Here is a 20,027-nt window from a genome sequence, read left to right on the forward strand (position 1 = left end):
GCCACTCCTTCTCCTTCTAGTATATTGCCACAGATTCACTCTCGTACCTTAAATTCTGATCAAACTTCTAAATATTTTCCTCTACTATACCTAAAATCAACTTCACATTGTGTTGTAACTCTTGCATAGGTGTTTGATGCTTGATAGCTTTCATTTTAGCATTCAACTTTTCAAGTTTCCTCTTCATTATATGTTTGGTTTATCAATGATTTCCTCTAGTTTGATTACGATACATTTGAACTAGCCACTCCAATTATGCAATAACCCATCTATCTCTAGATTGTGCAAGCACTTGTTGTTTTACAGAATCTAGATAGATACTGATAGTTCTAAAGCCATAAACCTAAAGACCATCATGTGTGTGTCCCACTTTAGGGAAAAATTGAATCTCATGTTCTTGTGCATATGTTTCAATCACTTCCTTCAAACTCAAATGAGGTGCACCCATGGAATTATTTAGGCGAATCCAACTGCCCATGGAAGATGATACTTGTTGTTGAGCATATGTTACTGCTTCTTTTTTATACTAAAGTGCCTCAAATTGGAACTGCTCCATCACCCTAAGATAACTTCAATTCTCTCTAACCCTAGGTTGTTCCATAGTCATATGCTCTACATCTTGATTGATCATTTCAAGGGCTATACTTATCTAACTTTTTATCCTCTCATTAGTGAGAATCTCAGGGTGAAATAGTCCTTTCCACCTTAAAAACCACTGTGTTACTTAATTAAAATTAGGACTTGAACAAAAGCAATGATACAAAACCTACTACCACTTTGGAAAAAATGTCACCTCCAATATTGCAACCATATGATAAATTTGAATAATAGGTACCTAAGCCATAATCTAGTTAAATTGGTCTAGTTATTGATTAGTTGGGTTGATTACAAATTCTTATAGAACTATCGTCATATTAGGTACTGTAGACACCCAAAAATTGGCAAAAATTTGAATCACGCAATTATGATCGATCAACTCCAAATTAAAGAGAAAATCAAAAGAAACACAATAGACTCTCAAAATCAAAAAATTATATCAGGTCATAAATCACCTATCAAATAGACAAGACCTAAATCAACTTTAAAAGACGAAGAAAACAATTCAAATTCATAAAATAAAATTTAAAAAGGGAGGAAGAAAAAAGACAAAGTGTTGAAAATAAATCATTTATTAAATCAATAAAATCATTTTATCCTCACAAGATTGAAAATCTCCCTTTTACCATTTAAAAGAATTTGAAAAATCCTCATATTATCCTCAAAACCAAGTTTGTTGGACTCTTCCTCCTAGCCTCTTATGAGATATTTTGAATTTCACTTTCACCCCAGTCAAAAGTGAAAATCCTATTTCTTATCCCAACCCCTTCTGAAATCCTATAAATAGGAGGGAAATCTAAGAGGCAAGGGACCCAAGTTTTTATGCATCTACACTATAGGCATATTTAGACTCATTGTTTTAACATTTTCATTGTAGCAAGTTCATAGAATTTTTAGCATCATTTTGTATCATTTAGCTTCATTTCTTGCATATTAGTTCATAGCATGATCATTTCAAGAGCATTTCTAGGAGTTCTATTTCACATATAATCTGCATTTTAGTCATAGATCTTGCATTTTTCATTGTAGATCTGCACTTTTAGCACAATCCCATTCTAGAAATATCACTAAGATGTTGGTCTGAGAGCTATTTTAGCAGTTGTAGTTAGGGAGACATGAGATGCTTGTAGAGATTACATTTTGATGATGATATATTGGGTCTAGTATAGTTTGTCATCAGTCCATTTGCATTCTACACTAAAGTTTCATGAATATGTGTTCTTATCGTGTACAAAATGGCACCCACCATGGGGTTGAACTAAAAGCCTCTCTATTTTCAAGTTTTTTAATCTAATCTTTCATTTCTAGTATAGATTTATTTTTTTTTGGCTATTCTCTTGTACATATCTAATCAAATATAAGTTCTTCTACGTCCGAGAGACCTCATATTAGCAAGAATAGCATTCCAAAGTCTTTCCTGAGCATAGAAGGGCTAGATCCAAATCTTCTGACACTTTTGCACTCTGTTTCAATGCTTCTGAGATATATTCTAATGCTTATGAGCTCTTTTTTAACTCATTGAATCTTACTGTAGCGCATTTGCATTGTTCTATAATGCATTTGTATAGCACAGTAACACATTAACATAGTTTTGTAATGCATTTATATTATTTTGTAACACATTTGCATAGTCTTCTAATGCATCTACATATTCTTATAGCACTTCTAAATATTTCTATAACACATATGATCATTTCTATAAAGCATATGAAGCACCTTAAAGTGCATTTGATTTTCTTATAACACTTTTGCATAATAGAATAGTGCATATGAGGTTTTCTATGACACATATGAGAATTTCTATGGTGCATTTGATAAAATTTGTAGTTTCCTGAATCTAACTTCTAGATCCAAATATCTTTTGCTTACAGGTCCCTTCTATGTTAACAAACAAGCTTTCAGATTGTAGATAGCATGCAACAGGAATGAAGACCCTCATAAATGCGCCTAGCCTTTGCCAGCTCTAAATCAAGTAGGTGGACCTCAGCTCTTGTTAATTAAAAGTGTGGCATTCCTAAGTTTTCAAACATAGTTTAATAAGAATGTTCAATCTTGCTGATCTAATAAAGAAGTAGACCTATGCTCTCAACTCCTTTGAGTTGATCAGAATGCCCAACCTTATGTAAAGATTGGTTAAAATTGAACAAGAAAAGAACCCACACATAGTCTAATTAGGAGCCCCCCCTATCTTTAGTAGTATAAGGGCTGGAAATTAAATCTTTGTGTCTGTTGTGTTTGCGGAGCCAAAATAATAGGGGTATGCTCTCACTCTTCTCGAGTGATCAAATTCCCAAACCTATTTGTGAATTTCATTTCTCGCTTTTCATTACGTAGGATAATCTAGCCATAGAAGGGCTACCTCCCGAGTTTTTGTAGCAGGGCCAGTGAGAGGGATACAACTCATTAACTAGGATACAATTGAGCCTCATCACCTCCCTCATTTTGACACTGACCATGAACTTTTCATATACCTTAAAGTTGTTCAACCATCTCATCAACGAAGAATAGAAGAAGAGCATATGGTTGAGTTGGCTATCGATCATCTCAATCACACTAGAGTAGCACAAGTATCCCACAACCTTATTGACCACCACAAAGTTGTGGCTAATCTTGATAAAAAAATGGAAACAAATAGAAGTTACACATCCCAAGGTGAAAACTCAACCATGGCACCCACGGATGGGGTAATTGATACCTTACTTGAACATTCTGAGGAGCGATCTTCTATTTTGATTGAGCCAATAGAACCGGTCAACATCAGCACAGAACAAGAACCAAAAGTCATTTATTTGGCATAGTCCTTGAGCCCAAAAGAAATGAAGGCATTTATTGAATTCTTCAAAGAAAGATAGATAAATTTCACATGGTCTTATGTGGACATGCCCAACTTAGACCCTACCTTAATCCTCCACCATCTTAACATCTCTCTGGAGGTCAAGCGAGTAAAACAAAAACTCAAAAAGATGTATCCTCATATAGCCCTATTAGTGAAAGCAAAATTGGAAAAATTAATCAGTACCAATTTCATCTTACCCCTAGCGTATGCATCATGGATCTCAATATTGTCCCCATATCAAAGAAGAATGGTAGCATACGCATCTATATAAACTTTCAAGATTTAAACAAAGCATGTCCTAAAGATGACTTTCCCCTCCCTAATATCGACACCATTGTCGATCTCACAGCAGGTCATTCCATGTTTTCACTCATGGATGGGTTTTCTGGGTACAATCAAATCAAAATAGCACTAGAAGATCAAGAGAAAATAGCTTTTACTTGTGCATGGGGCACACTTTGTTGGAACGTAATACCCTTTGGGTTAAAGAACACTGGGGCTACCTATCAATGGGCTATGACCAGTATCTTTCATGATATGATACATATCTTCATGGAAGATTATGTGGATGACATTCTTGCCAAATCCCATAAACGAGAAGAAAATCTTCCCATACTGGCCAAAATATTCACCTACCTAGAAGCGTTCAAGGTCAGGCTCAATCCCAAGAAATGCACTTTTGGCATCAAATTAGGCAAGTTCCTAGGATACATTGTCTCAGCCAAAGGGATAGAAGTTGACCTCGAGAAGGTACAAGCCATAATTAGTATGCAACCTCCAAAGAACCTGAATCAGTTATGCTCTCTTAAAGGTAGGCTCCAATCAGTTCACTGGCTCATTTATTAGTTGGCAAAAAAGTGTACACCTTCCACACACTTGCTACATAAAGACATAAATTTTAAGTGGGATGATCAATTTCAGAATCCTTTTGAAACACTTAAAACCTATTTGATGAATCCACTTGTGTTGGTACCTCTGGTATCACACAAACCATTACTATTGTATATTTCTATAATAGATAAGTCAATTAGAGCCCTCTTAGTGCAAGAAAATGACCAAGGAAAAGAATGAGCCATTTACTACATTAGTCGTACCTTGGTCAACTATGAGATTAATTATTCTTTCATTGAAAAGGCTTGCTGGCCATAGTTTATGCTTCCCAAAAACTACATCATTACCTCCTAACACACAAAGTCAAGCTCATCTCCAAAATTGATCCTCTCAAATACCTTCTCAGCAAGACAACATTAACAGGTAGATTCACTAAATGGGTGATGATCCTAAGCAAGTTTGACATTGAGTATGTTGATAGGAAGGCAATAAAAGGATAGGTCATTACTGATCAATTGGTAGATGCACCTGGAGAATGTTCCAATCCTATCTTAGTTGACTTCCCTGATATGCACATCCTTCAAACAGAGCCAGTAACATGGAAATTTTGTTTTGATGGTTCCTACGCACACCATGGGTTAGGTGCCAATATTTTGTTCATCACGCCACTTGGTGTTACCATCCCTAAATCTTTCAAACTGCTCTTCCCTTGCACCAACAACATGGCTAAATATGAAGCTTTGGTTTTGGGTCTCAAGCTGGCTTTGGAATGGAAACTGACCACCCTAGAAGTTTATGGAGACTCCCATTTAGTCATCAATCAAGTTACTAATACTTATTAGACAAAGGATGAAAAATTGTTTCCTTATAAACATATAGTCAATGCACTCAAGGCATGTTTTATTCACATTACTTTCGAACAAATTCCTAGAGAGAGGATTAGAGTAGCAGATGCTATGGCCACCTTGGCCTCCTTATTTTAGCTCCTGGAACAACACGAGCGATATGAGTTCCTAGTGCAAGAGGTGGTTCAACCTGCATTTACTCAACCTGATTCCCTTATTGTTTGCCATCTAAACGTCCCAAATTCCTTTTGCTATAGTCCCATTATTACCTACCTCTGTGATAACACTTCTGTCTGACATCTCACATAATCAAAAATGAAATTTCATTTGTCAAGCCTCTCATTACACCTTGATGGCTAATACATTGTATAGGAAAGGTCTTGATGGTACTTTATTTAGGTGTCTCAAAAAGGATGAGTCTATAGTCACACTGCAAGAAGTCCATGCAGGGATTTGTGGGTCACACTCCAATGGGTTCACATTAGCAAAGAAGATTCTTAGAATGGGTTATTTTTGGCCAACCATGGAAAAGGATTCTATTGATTTTGTCAAAACCTACAAAAAATGTCAAATCCATGGTAACCTTATTCACGCACTAGCCCAAGAGCTAAATCCTTTGGCCACGCCATGGCCTTTTTATCAATGGAGTTTTGATTTGATTGGAGCCATCCATCCACCCTCCTCTAGTGCGCATAAATGGATTATCACCGCCATTGAATACTTCACCAAGTGGGTCAAAGCAGTGCTACTTGCCGACTCTACGAGAAAATAGATCTCCTCTTTTATTCTCAACCATATCATTTGTCAGTTTGGCATACCTCATGCAATCCTCACAGATAATGCCTTTTATTTTAAAAACCAAATAATTGATGAATTAGGTGAAAAATTTCACATTATACAGCATTCTTCATCAATATATTATCCCCAAGGCAATGACCAAGCAGAGGCTACCAACAAAACCATCCTCAAAAGAACCGTTAATGATATTGGTAGAGATTGGAATTTATAGTTGAACCCCACCCTTTGGGCCTACAAGACAAGTGTTAGGATGTCCATAGGTGTGACACCCTTCTCTTTGGTTTATGGTTATGAAGCTATTCTCCCTTTAGAGGTTGAGATCCCATCCTTGAGAGTTACTCTTCAAGACATCCTATCAGATGAGGATTACAGAGTGGTCAATCTAGAACAACTAGAGTTTTTGGAAGAACATCAATGTATAGTGCATGAACATCTCAAAGTGTATCAGAATAGATTATCAAGGCATTATAACGAAGGGTCAAACCTTGGGTCTTTCAGATTGGTGACCTCATGCTTAGAGAAAACCCTAAGAACCAAGAAGCAAGGGAAAAGAAAGGGAAATGGGAGGCCAACTAGATTGGTTTGTACCTTATTACATAATCCTTTAGGATTGGTACCTACTGACTTTTAGATTGTGATGGTACAAAATTAGCAGAACCTATCAATAGCATCCATCTCAAACAGTTTTATGTCTAAAAGCTTTGAGGAAAACATCAAAAATACCAAAATATCAAAAAATATCAAAAATACCAAAAAAGAAAAATATGGTACAAAAGAAGTGAGAGTGCCACTTTTGATTTGAAAAGGGGCAAGAGATAGCGCTTTTGGACTTCCCTAAACAATACAAGTCCTTCAATGCTGAAAAATAGTCAAGACAATCCTCAAGCAACCATCTTTGGACATATTTTGCTTATTTCAAGTCCCTCCAAATTAATTTCACACATACCCAATTGAGAAACACTTGTGGGTTATAGTTCTAAGGTATTTTAGCATCCAATATGGTTCATAGCAGCAAAAATAATCAGTATGACAAGCAACAGTAGAACAAGGGAAATAGAGCCCATAACAGCAATAACAATAACAATAACAAGAGAAAATCAAAGCCCTTTTCCTTGATTGAATGTGCATAATAGTGGAAACAACTAGTACAATAGCAACAATGGGGAGCAAAACAAATTCAGCAAAACAGGGAGTCTGATTATGTATTAAGATACCATAGACATGAATTGCAGGAAAATCAATGCACATCTCTGCTATCCACCTTGGCCAATAATCTCCTATATTTATTTTAGCCCTCAGTCAACCCATTTGGCATCATAAACTCCCTTCATTGCCTCTTTAGATACTTCACATGGTCCTAATTACCCTTGTATTCCACCAAATCTCACTCACATCCTTTGTTTCACCCCTACAATCCCAAAAATCATCCAAAATTACCAAAAAAATTCAAAAATCATCCAAGAATGCTAAAAAAATATTCAAAAATAGCTTAAAACCACCAAAAAAAATTTTAAAATTGTCCAAAAATGCCAAAAAAATTCAAAACTTGTCCAAAAATACCAAATAATTCAAAAATCATCTAAAAATGGCAAAAAAAAAAATTCACAACTAGCCAAAACCATTCAAAAGGGGGCAATTCCTATCAACAACACCCCAAAATTCCTATCAATTCCTTAATCAGGCTATACAATAGGACATCGGGTATTTGAACCCAACACAACCCATTGATATTAAGAAGAAGTGTGGTAATGTCTTGAAACATTTCGTAGGACTTTGGAAAATCTGGCACAATGCAGATAGCACAAGAGGTGCCCCGATTTCCCTCCTCTTGTCAAAAGCAATAATTCCCTATGAATCATTAGTCTTATTTAAGTTACAGTGGCCATGATTAGTCTAGCCTCCTTCAACAAATATGTTAATGCTATCTTGAAAACCTAGATATCCATCAGACTCTTTCATCCTCACTCAAACAGAGGCATAGAATAAGTAACCGTAAGTGTGCAAGCTTGGCTCCCCCTTTTAGCACCTTTTTAGGCCCCTCTAGTGCCTTTTTCAAGGCCTATGTGTCCTTTTCGGGCCCCCTTTAGTGCCTTTTTAGGCCCAAAGTGCATTTTTTAGGACACTTTAGCACCTTTTTGAAGACTCGTGTGTCAATTTTGGACCCCCTTTAGCACCTTTTTAGGCCCCTCTAGCACCTTTTTCAAGGCCCACTCATCCTTTTCGGACCCCCTTTAGTGCCTTTTTAGGCCCAAAGCACCTTTTTAGGCCCCTCTAGTACCTTTTTCAAGGCCCAAGTGTCCTTTTTGGACCCCTCCAGCACCTTTTAGGCTCAAAGTGCCTTTTTTAGGCCCCTAAAATGCTTTTTTCGGCCCCTCAAATGCCTTTTTCAACCCAAACACCTTTTTATAGGACCTATTTTGCCATTTTTCAAGACCCCCGATGTCTTTTGGGCCCCCAACATGCCTTTCTCAAGTCAAAATGTCTTTTCAAGACCCTATTTCACATACTTGAGACCCAAGTGTCCTCTTTTGGGCCCCTAACACCTTTTCATAGGCCTCAAGAATGCCTGTCTCATCACACACCAAGAGAAACATCCCCCCGTTGGCCTTATTATTGCCTGTATTGGTTCATCATAGACACACAGACATTCTTTCTTAACAGTCATAGTTATCGTCACTTTATAGATGATATTGTTCCCATTTTTACAAGAGTTAAACTGTTCCAACATTTATTACAAAAACATTCAAATATTTACCGAACATCCCAAAAACATTTAAATATTCCACAAAAAAACAAAAACATTCAAATATCTACCAAACATCCCAAAAACATTTAAATATTCCACAAAAACACAAAAACATTCAAATATTTGCCAAACATCCCAAAAACATTTAAATATTCAAAAAAATCACAAAAACATATAGATATATTTCAAAAATACCAAAAATACACATGACAATGCATTATAATCAACATCAATTACCGCAACAACAAACACAAACTTTCTATTCTCCTATGACAACATTAACTGCATTACACCCCAACAATTTCTAGTGGATTATTTATTTTGGCCTCCTGGTGGAGGTGGCACAATAGGATGTCCAACCAATGGTGTCTCTTCTGGCCTAGCTCCAAATGAAGAATTTCCTGTTGTCAACCCCCTACATGTCCATACTACTTCTATAGGAATTGGAAACCTTCCACCATGTAATTGTGTGTTTAACATATGTGTAAATTATTTATCTATAAACTACATCTCTTGCTAGTCCTCATGTGAGAATGCCTGATAATAATGTCGCATCCAATAAGAAACTTCCTAGTGTACCTTTGTCATCCGAGGCATTTCCACGAACACATTCTCCACCAACTTGCTTACCCCCAATGCTCCACATCCATTTTTGCCTCACCTAAATGGTGCTATAGTTGCCGCACCTTCCCCTCAATTAACACTAACCGCTCCTACAACTTCAACACCAAGGAGTTCATCTTCGTGATCACTTTCATGAATTACTTAGACTATGACTACAATAACACTAGCTCATTCTGCGCACTCTCCAAACCCACCTATGCCATCTTAATTGATTCTTGCAACCACTGAGACCTTGATCATTTCGGCCTGCATTCTTGCATCGCTTCCCTATGCTTGTGTGTGTTCCACGCGCAACTCTATCTCTAGCGATTGCACCCATGCCTACTCTGCATCTATCATCACCTGCAATCATTTTGCCTCTATTTGTGCCCCATCCTCCCAAGCCTTCTCCCCCAACCCTAGCAAAAATGTGACCTCTTGTTCTACGTTCTTTTCTCACACTCTCTCTATAGCCAACAGTTTCCATAATCCTTTCATGTCCTATGATGACTGATCATTGTCTCCTGCCTCTAGCTGTGGCTCCCCCATATTTACAATGCTTGTTCCCCCTTCTATTGAACCTCATCCCAACATCCTAAAGCTTATCCACTGTCATGTCCCACTCATTACTTCACCACCACTAACACCCCCAACATCCTTTACAGTTTCTCGCACAGATTTTTTAGGAGACTTTATTTCCCCCACTTCCTCCTCCTCTCCTGATATGCTCTTCATCTTCACAAATAAACTATCCTCCACCTACGTTATTGGCCTGTCATCTGCTACCCCCTGCAATGTCTGTTGTGCTACAATCCCTGATAACATCATTAAAGCCAACAAGGGCATTTCTTTCACTTCCATCCCCACCCCTTCAGGTTGTGTTGGCCTTTTTCCTTCCTGGCTCGTCTCACTCGGATGTGAAACTAACACTTAGAGTTCTGGTTGTTCCACCCACTCCTTGGAAGTTTTCCTAACATGTTTTTCTCTCCACCCTTGCCTCATCCACCTTCCCTAGTTAGCATCACCATCCCACTATGACTAATCTGGTGAGCCCAAAATGCTTTCACTTGCATGATTCCCACAACTTTTTATTGTCTCCAATAATCACATTTTACTCCCCACTTCACCTTGATTCATTATCATACTATTCGCCTCCTTATAGTCGTCATTCACCCAAGCCCCATTCGATACTAGTCTTCCACGTATCTACTCTCTACATCCTACTACACTAGTACCTGGTAAACTTGACCCTCAACTCTAACATTCAATCACCCAACTTTTTGCTGATGCAGACTGACCACCAGATTCTGCTACTATATCATCACTGACACATCCCATGCTTTCCCATCTGCCTGGTACAACAAGTTACTTGCTGGTAGACCTAAACAAAAACAACAACATGATACTATTGCAAACAACTAGAAGCACCCCTGGTTCACACATAATGATTTATTTTCTATCATGCCCTTTTAGTACCTCGATGATGTGCTTGACTAGAGGTACCAGGATGAAGTCATGATATTTTGTTGGTTTTTCATTGTTTAACTCCTATGATCCTTTGGTTTCACATGTTACTGGTGTCCACTTATAAGAACCTCCTCCCAGATGGAATACCATGTGAACCTTGACCAATCTTGTGTGCTACCTTAGGTGAGGTCTTTTGTCTAGCATGTGACTAGTTGACATGCCTGTTTTTATTATTCTATGGCTATAGCTTTTGTTTCTTAGTGATATTCATGTTCTTCTTGTACATTTTTCCTCTTTGTTGGTACTTCTCGGCATGACAAAGTATTCATATCACTATAGCTGAGCTAGTGGTGGTTGCACTTAGTCACTTTTATCACATGCTCTATGATGACAATTAGTTTGCGTCTCTTTGAAAAAGTGACAGTTAAGTTGCACTCATCTAGTTTTTATTTTTCATCTTGGGTTTCTTGCAAAATGAATGGTTGGCACATAAACTAGGATACAACTCACCAACATTACTCAGCAATTTCATGAATGGTTATAAACAAACCAGAAAACAACATCCACATCAATCTCAAAATGAGCTTTTGAGCACTCAAATATCATGGACTTTGATTCTTCATCCCATCCATGTTAGCATTACACTTCATGCATTCACCACTTCATTCCCCTCATCACATTATGTGGTCTTTGACTCTCTGACACTTTCATCACTATCAGATTGCACCACCTCATCTACTATCTTGTGTGGCTTTTGAATCACAAACAATCTCATCTAACCACCTTCCATGTCATCTAATTCATTGCATCATCTTTTCCCATCTTCCATCTCCTTCATTTTTCCATTTCATCCATTCATTTTGTGGCTTTTGATTCACAAAAGTTGACACTTCAACTCAAAGCCTTTGAATCTCAAACAATTTCATCACATTTTCATTGCATTACATCTCACTTCACTTCACTACGTAATCCATTTCATTTCCTAATCCATCTCATTTCATTTTCCTTTCATATTCCATGTCATTTCATTTCATTCCATATTCCATCTCACTTCATTTCGTTACTTGTCTTATCTCATTACATTTCATTTTCATTTTGTTCCACTTCACTTCATTTCACCTCATTTTTCATTTCGTTACATACATCTTATCATTACATTTCATATCATATTGTTCCATTTCATTACATTTTCACTTATCATTTCATTTCACTTTATTTCATATCCTATTATTTTATTTCATTACATTTTCACTTATCATTTCATTTCACTTTATTTCATATCCTATTATTTCATTTCATTAAATTTTCACTTATCATTTCATTTCACTTTATTTCATATCTTATTATTTCATTTAATTACATTTTCACTTATCATTTAATTTCACTTTATTTCATATCCTATTATTTCATTTCATTAAATTTTCACTCATCATTTAATTTTACTTTATTCCATATCCTATTATTTCATTTCATTACATTTTTGCTTATCATTCCATTCCATTAGATTTTCCCTCCATTTCATTACATTTCATATCATTTCATTCCATTACATTTTCATTTTCATTTCATTTCGTTACATATTCCAATTTCATTTCATTCCTCATCTGATTTCATTTTCATTTCATTACACATCTCATTTCATTGCATTACATAGTCCATCTCACTTTTATTTCCTATTCCCTCTCATTTTATTTTTATTTCATATTCCATATCATTTCATTTCATTCCATCTTCCATCTTGTTTCATTTCGTTACTTCTCTTATTTCATTTTCATTTCATTACATATTACATATAACATTTCAATTCACCTCATTTCATTTCATTTCATGTCATTACATTCATGTTACCACATCACATTTTCATTACATCATTAGTAACCTACCATCTATTCTACATCGTAATCCATCTACACTAATCATTCACATATATATACACATATGCATCCACTGCTACCATAATCATCAAATCAAACAATCACATGATAGGATAAGTCCATGATATAACAAGTGTACACATCTAAAACATCAATAAGCTCGGATATCTCATAAAATAATGTTATGACAATCCAACAGTCCATCACAAGGCTAAAATCACATGAACAATAGATAAAATTCCTCAACATGCACATCACATGATCATATAACATGAAAGAACATAAATCAAGGATCAACTTAGTACATCAATATAAATGTCCAGTGAACATCACTAGAATAATCATACATCATGAAGAATAAGGACATAGTATAATGATAAACACTCATCCCTATGAGGATGCCTAATCTGACAGTTCCTACTCACTAGGGCACCCATATCCTCTCTTCTTGACTACTCTATCACATCTGTTGATGGTGTAATTAGTCCAATCATAACCATCTGACTTGAAGATGCCCCATCTATCCTCAGTGGCAATGGTGGTGACAGTGGTCCTGGTGTCATCACTATTATGAATGTCTACAAGGTACTCAACACCTCACCCATCTGAGCCTCTATGACACTCATCTGAGCCTCCAAATCAGTCAATCCTCTAGACCTCTCCAATGGTCATGCCTTTGGCAATACCTGCAGCTGTGCACCTGGTGGATCTCTGATAGGCCCATGCGCTCATGGCCTCTATCAACGAACACATTGTACATCCTCTGGAAATCTTTCCCTCATTTTCTCTACTCCATTATGTTGACCAACCATCCCTCCTCTCACCTATGCACCACCCTAGCTGTAGATACCTCTAACTCTCCCTACACCCACCAGTCCCCACACTAGGCCTCATACCACTCCCCTCTATGGCAACACCATGGCTACCTGACCTCGTCTCCCTTGTGCTCTGCCCACTTTGACCCTAGATTGTTGTCTCCCTCTACCTCTCCCTTGACCACCCTCATCATCATCATCCTCTCCCCCACTTTACGGCTCATCAATACCTCGCATCGGCTTAGTTGGATTTGTGTATCTAGGGAAGGGATGATCTTGAAACCATTGTGCATAATCCCCCTCCATCCCTGCATCCACTACCCCATCTCGCAAGGCCCAAGGCCGTGGTGTGTCTATCATCTATAAAAAGGCCTCTAGGCAAGCCTCATACTCCAGCATTGGCCCCCACACTGCTCTCTTTGACTAAACTTAGGCATAATGTGCAGTCTCTTATGGCATGCCCTGTCGTCGACCAAACTGACTCACCACTCACCTAAAGCAAAATTGCTCTAGTACAAAATGAATCCAACCAAGAAAATACCTCAAGCTAAAGAAATATACCATCTCATCATTGTCCTCTGCCCAAGGCTCTATAAATCTATAAGGTCTCCATACGACCTCATCAATATCATCCAAAATCTAGCGCCAGTACTTTGTCTTGCCCAAATGGGGCTACATTATCAAACCAAAATAAGTATGCATATATGGCATGCCTTGTGGGTGTTATCATACACACATCAAACGTGTAATGGGTAGATGCTCCCATGTCCATACCTGTAGCAAAATGACCCCTGTTGATAATGACAAGGCCCCAAAATATACAACCTAGTGTAAATCATGATACAAATGAGCCAAAATATAGCTACCACATGCAAATCTTTGTGGCTCATCAATCATCTCTTGAATTAGCCGGCCCCATCCAACTGGACACCCTCGCCCTCGGTGATCTGGAAACAGAAACCCTCCTATTAGCCTTGCCAATACTACTAGTAATGCATCATACTGCAACATCTTAAACCAGGACATACTATCATCACCAATACTGTCATCTTTGAACAAGTCTTAGAATGTAGCCCCACCCACAGTCTAATCATAATAAACCACATCCCCTATAGTTAGGATCTGAAAAATCCTATACACGTCCTTGGGAGTCACTGTCATCTCCCCCATTGGCAAATGGAATGTATTGTGCTCCAAGTCACAGCTATCAGTAATCCCCTGTTCACTTAGAACTGGGGCATCTGTAATAAATATGTGAAGCCACACCAGTTTATCACCAGCCTGTCTACATCGAACAATTGACCCACTACCTCTAACAGCCATGGATAAAAGTCCTCATACCATGAGCTTTTGCCCATGCACCTATTTTTCATCAAGCAAACACAATGCATCAATTTTTCATCACAAAGTGATCATCAGATATCAATCTCATAATTACATCTAGCTATCTAGCTACTAGTTCTATCTTGGACCTATTGCTCATCTTTTTCTACCCTGAGTTGGACTGGCTTGGCTTTCCTACTGTGTATCCTGAGTTGGGGCATCACCTATCTATTATCATATCGATCCTACAAACATCACTTCATGAATACTTGACTACTAATGTTTACTTGTTATGCCCATCCTTGGTTGACAAGCCAAGAATCTAATCTTTGGCATTATCTTACATTCGACAAAGGATCTACACCTTGTCAAATGAGTTCCAAAATTCAAATGCCCTACTACAACTTTCAAAAGCACCATTCTATATCTCATATGTGCTATTGGATCGTGTATGCACTATTATATTGGGCAGATGTGCTATTTTATGAGTATGCATTGCAACATTATCTACATGGGACAATAGCTCTCATATGCACTATTTCACTATATGCGCTACAACATCGATCATATGCACTATTTTAACCATAAAATGCGCTATTATAGTCAAATACACTACAACACTATGTGTATGCACTATAGAATTATTTGTATGCATTGTTTTATTCATATGCATTATTCTATTTCTCAGATGCACTACAACCCTACCATATGAGCTAATCTACTCCTAAACTAGGATTTTCAAATGCGCTAAAACACCCTACGATTGTGCTAAAACACTACTCGCATGTGCTAAATGAATGCAAATGCACTAAAAAAATCTTCAAATGCACTGAATCACTAAAATCAACACATCTACCCTACAAATCTACGCAAAAACTCCCCAAATACAGGTAAAAATGCTAAATTTCAAACAAAGAGGATCTTGAAAACTTACTGGGGCACCGTAGCTTGCTTGACACTCATACCAATGGCCCATCCTAAATCTATGCTCCCATAACAAAACCACCATCCTCGCTGAATTAGAGCTCCAAATCACCAAATTTAAAAGGCAAAAGTGAAAATGACAAGGGTAAAAGGTCTTTTTGACCTATTTAACCTTTTCAAATTATTTACCCCCTATTGGCACCTTTTTGCTCACCAAAGCTAACTTAGGTCTTGTATCAAACCATTCTAACTATCTTTCCTGCCAATCTCCCACCATGTTAGAAATAAAATTGGAACCTACTCAACCTTCGCATTTTCATACTTTCTTCCAATTTTATTTCTAAGGGGGCAGTATATCTATATCAAATCAGGACATCCAAGCTGGGGCATTAAAAAAATTTGAAACATCAAAAATGACCTACCCTAGCCAAAATTTTCAAACATCAAAACCAGGATATTCAAGCAAAACTATTGCCACCAAATCAACATTGAAATCCAATCATCAAATCAATAACAATCAAATCATCAAATTATCAATGATCAAACATCAAGCCATCAATGGATAGAGACCACGACAATGATGAAATAACAGAATATCATTGAAAAAACATCCAATCATCAGAATTTGGCCTAAAATCAGAAGATCAAGATAGTCTTTTAATTAATGTGCTTTGCATATTAGCTCAAAGAGGGGCATTTGTAGACACCTAAATATTGGCAAAAATTTGAATCATGCAATTTTGATCGATCAAGTCCAAATTAAAGAGAAAATCAGAAGAAACACAATAGACTCTCAAAATCAAAAATCATATCAGGCCATTAATCACCTATCAAATAGAGAAGACCTAAATCAACTTTAAAAGAGCAAGAAACAAATTCAAATTAATAAAATAAAATTTAAAAAGGAAGGAAAAAGACAAAGTGTTGAAAATAAATCATTTATTAAATCAATAAAATCATTTTATCCTCACAAGATTGAAAATCTCCGTTTTACCATTTAAAAGAATTTAAAAACTCCTCATATTATCCTCAAAACCAAGTCTGTTGGACTCTTTCTCCTGGCCTCTTATGAGATATTTTGAGTTTTAGTTTCACCCCCAGTCAAAAGTGAAAATACCAATTCTTACCCCAACCCCTTCCGAAATCCTATAAATAGGAGGGAAATCTAAGAGGCAAGGGACCCAAGTTTTTATGAATCTACACTATAGGCATATTTAGACTCATTGATTTACCATTTTCATTGTATCAAGTTCATAGCATTTTTAGCATCATTTTGTATCATTTAGCTTCATTTATTGCATATTAGTTCATAGCATGATCATTTCAAGAGCATTTCTAGGAGTTCTATTTCACATATAATCCACATTTTTGTCATAGATCTTGCATTTTTCATTGTAGATCTGCATTTTTAGCATAATCCCATTCTAGAATTGTCACTAAGATGCTGGTCTAAGAGCTATTTTAGCAGTTGTAGTTAGGGAGACATGAGACACTTGTAGAGATTACATTTTGATGATGATATCTTGGGTCTAGTATAGTTTTTCATCAGTCCATTTGCATTCTACGCTAAAGTTTCATGAATACGTGTTCTTACCATGTACAGGTACACTAAAATGAACTATTAGTTGTTCCTAGCTAGTAGTATCAAATACAATTTTCCAAGGTGATAAAATTGCATATGCAAATGCATCACTTGCATGCCAAGCATGAAGCACATTCCCCAACTTATAAAGAATGGTTGGATATAAAGTCTCCATACATTGGCCCAACAATGGAAGCCAATGATGTAACCATGCATGTATTGGCACACTCTCCCTAAGAGGATCCCAAGTATCTACTACTCTTGTTAATTTGGGCATCACTATATGATCCTGAATGTTATGAAGTACTGAGGCTAGTAGTAACTTCTCCCATGTCTCCAGAAAATGTAGCATAGGTTCAAGGTCCCTTGGTTCCTAGGAATTTTTAGCAGCTATTCTCACTCCTGGAAGAATAGCTTTAGTCAAGAGTTGAGTATAAGGAGTTGAAGAAGAAAGTAGTGCTTCTATGTAAATGCTATAATCATGAGGCTCATTCCCTTGTAGAAGCGTCTTCCACAATTACATTACCTATAAACCATGCAAAGGATGTTGAAGTGTTTCCAAACCTTGAAACACTCTTATAAGCAATAGTAAAGAAAATGCAAATGCAATACATGACAAATTGAACAACTTGTAGTCCTCTCAATATTTGGACTATAAATTTTCAAAGACACTTAGAAGTGATCCCAATGTCATAGTACCTACTGCAATACATTCCTAGATTCTATCCAGTGCTCCCATAATATCCTCGATGTTATCTAGTTGTTGTTTTTGTCATGCAGTCTCTTTCAAAACCATATCTAAAATCAACTTCACATTGTGTCATAACGTTGGCATAGGTATTTGGTCCTTGATAGCTTTCATTTCAGCATTTCAACATTCATGTTTTTAAGTTTCCTCTTCATGATATGTTTGTTTTATCAATGATTTTCTCCAATTCGATTATGGTGCATCTCAACTAATTGCTCCAATGATGCAATCAACCATCTATCTATAGATTGTGCAAGCACTTGTTTTTTCAAGAATCTAGATAGACCATCATGTGTGTATCCCACTTTAGAGAAAAGTTGAATGTCATGTTCTTGTGCATATGTTTCAATTACTTCCTTCAAACTCAACTGAGGTGCTCCCATGGAATTATTTATGTGAATCCCACTACCTATGGATGATGAGGCTTATTGTTGAGCATATGTTATTGCTGCTTGTTGCTACTAGAGTACCTCAAATTGGCACTGCTCCATCACCCTAAGATAGCTTACATTCTCTCTAGCCCCAGGTTGTTCCATAGTCATACCCTATACAACTTGATTCATCATTTCAATGGCTACATTTAGCTAACTTCTTATCCTCTCGTGAGCAAGAAGCTTGGGGTGAAATAGTCCTTTCCACCCTAAAAACCACTATGTTACTTCATTAAAATCAAGATTTGAGTTCAAATCCTATGATACAAAACATGTTGCCACTTCGGAAAAAATGTTGCCTCCAACATTGCAACCATATGATAAATGGGAATAATAGATGCCCAAGCCATAACCCAATTAAATTGGTTTAGTTGTTGAATAGTTGTGTTGATTACAAATTATTGTAGAACTGTCATTAGATTAGGTACAATAAAAAGAACAATCAGTTGTTCCCAGCTAGTAGGATCAAATATAGTTTTCCAAGATGATAAAATTGCATATGTAGATGTACCACTTTCATGCTAGGCATGAAGCACATTCTCCAACTTATAATGAATGGTTGGATATAAAGGATCCATACGATGGCCCAACAATGGAAGCCAAGGATGTAGCCATGCATGTATTGATATAGTCTCTCTACGAGGATCCCAAGAATCTACTGTTGTTAATTTGGGCATCACTATATGATCTCGAATGTTATGAAGTACTAAATCTAGTGGTAACTTCTCCCATGTCTCCAGAAAACATAGCATAGGTTCATGGTCCCTTGGCTCCCAGGAATTTTTAGCAGTTATTCTCACTATGGGAAGAATAACTTCAGTGAAGAGTTGAGTGTAAGGAGTTGAAGAAGCAAGTTCTTCTTCTATGTAATGGCCATAATCACAAGGCTCATTCCCTTGCAAAATCCTCTGCAACAATGAAATTACCTCTAAACCATGTAAAGGATGTTGAAGTGGTTCCCAACCTTGAAACATTCTTATAAGAAAAGGAAAAGCAAATGCAAAAGCAATACATGAAAAAATTTCACAACTTGTTGTCCTTCTAATACTTGGACTATAAATTATCAAAGACACTTGCGAGTGATTCTAATGTCATAGTACCTACTACAACACTTTCCTAGAATCTATCCATTGCTCCCATAATATCTCTATGTTATCTAGTTATTGTTTTTGTGTGTAGTCTCTTTCTAAAGCCACTCCTTCTGCTTCTGGTATATTTCCACAGACTCTCTCTCTCATGCCTTAAATTCTAATAAAACTTCTGAATATTTTCCTCTACCATATCTAAAATCAACTTCACATTGTGGTGTAACTCTAGTATAGGTGCTTGATCCTCGATAGCTTTCATTTCAACATGAAATGAGAGTTGTGTTGATGAGGTGGATGGAGATATAAATGGAGCATATTTGTAGGGGTGAGATGGGTCAATTGTTGGGTGAGAAATGTGATGAATAGGTATGAAATGCAAAGGTGGGATGTTGAAAGGGAATAATTGTGAACTTGATTTTGCTTCAGTCATTGATCCTATTGCTACACTGCAAAAGATCCTTCGTGCACTATCAAGGTTGTTAACTCAATTGGTATCAATTCAACCTCACACTCCTCAAA

General features: G+C 36.9%; 1 pseudogene; it reads right to left on the reverse strand.

The window, feature by feature from the left end:
• Positions 1-202: 202 nt before the first annotated feature.
• LOC149540476 (septin and tuftelin-interacting protein 1 homolog 1 pseudogene) lies at positions 203-19,767 on the reverse strand (annotated as a pseudogene).
• Between the last annotated feature and the right edge of the window lie 260 nt (positions 19,768-20,027).

Source organism: Cupressus sempervirens, chromosome 9, assembly GCF_028749045.1.
Source record: "Cupressus sempervirens isolate cs-2001-9-10 chromosome 9, ASM2874904v1, whole genome shotgun sequence".
Lineage (NCBI taxonomy): Eukaryota > Viridiplantae > Streptophyta > Pinopsida > Cupressales > Cupressaceae > Cupressus > Cupressus sempervirens.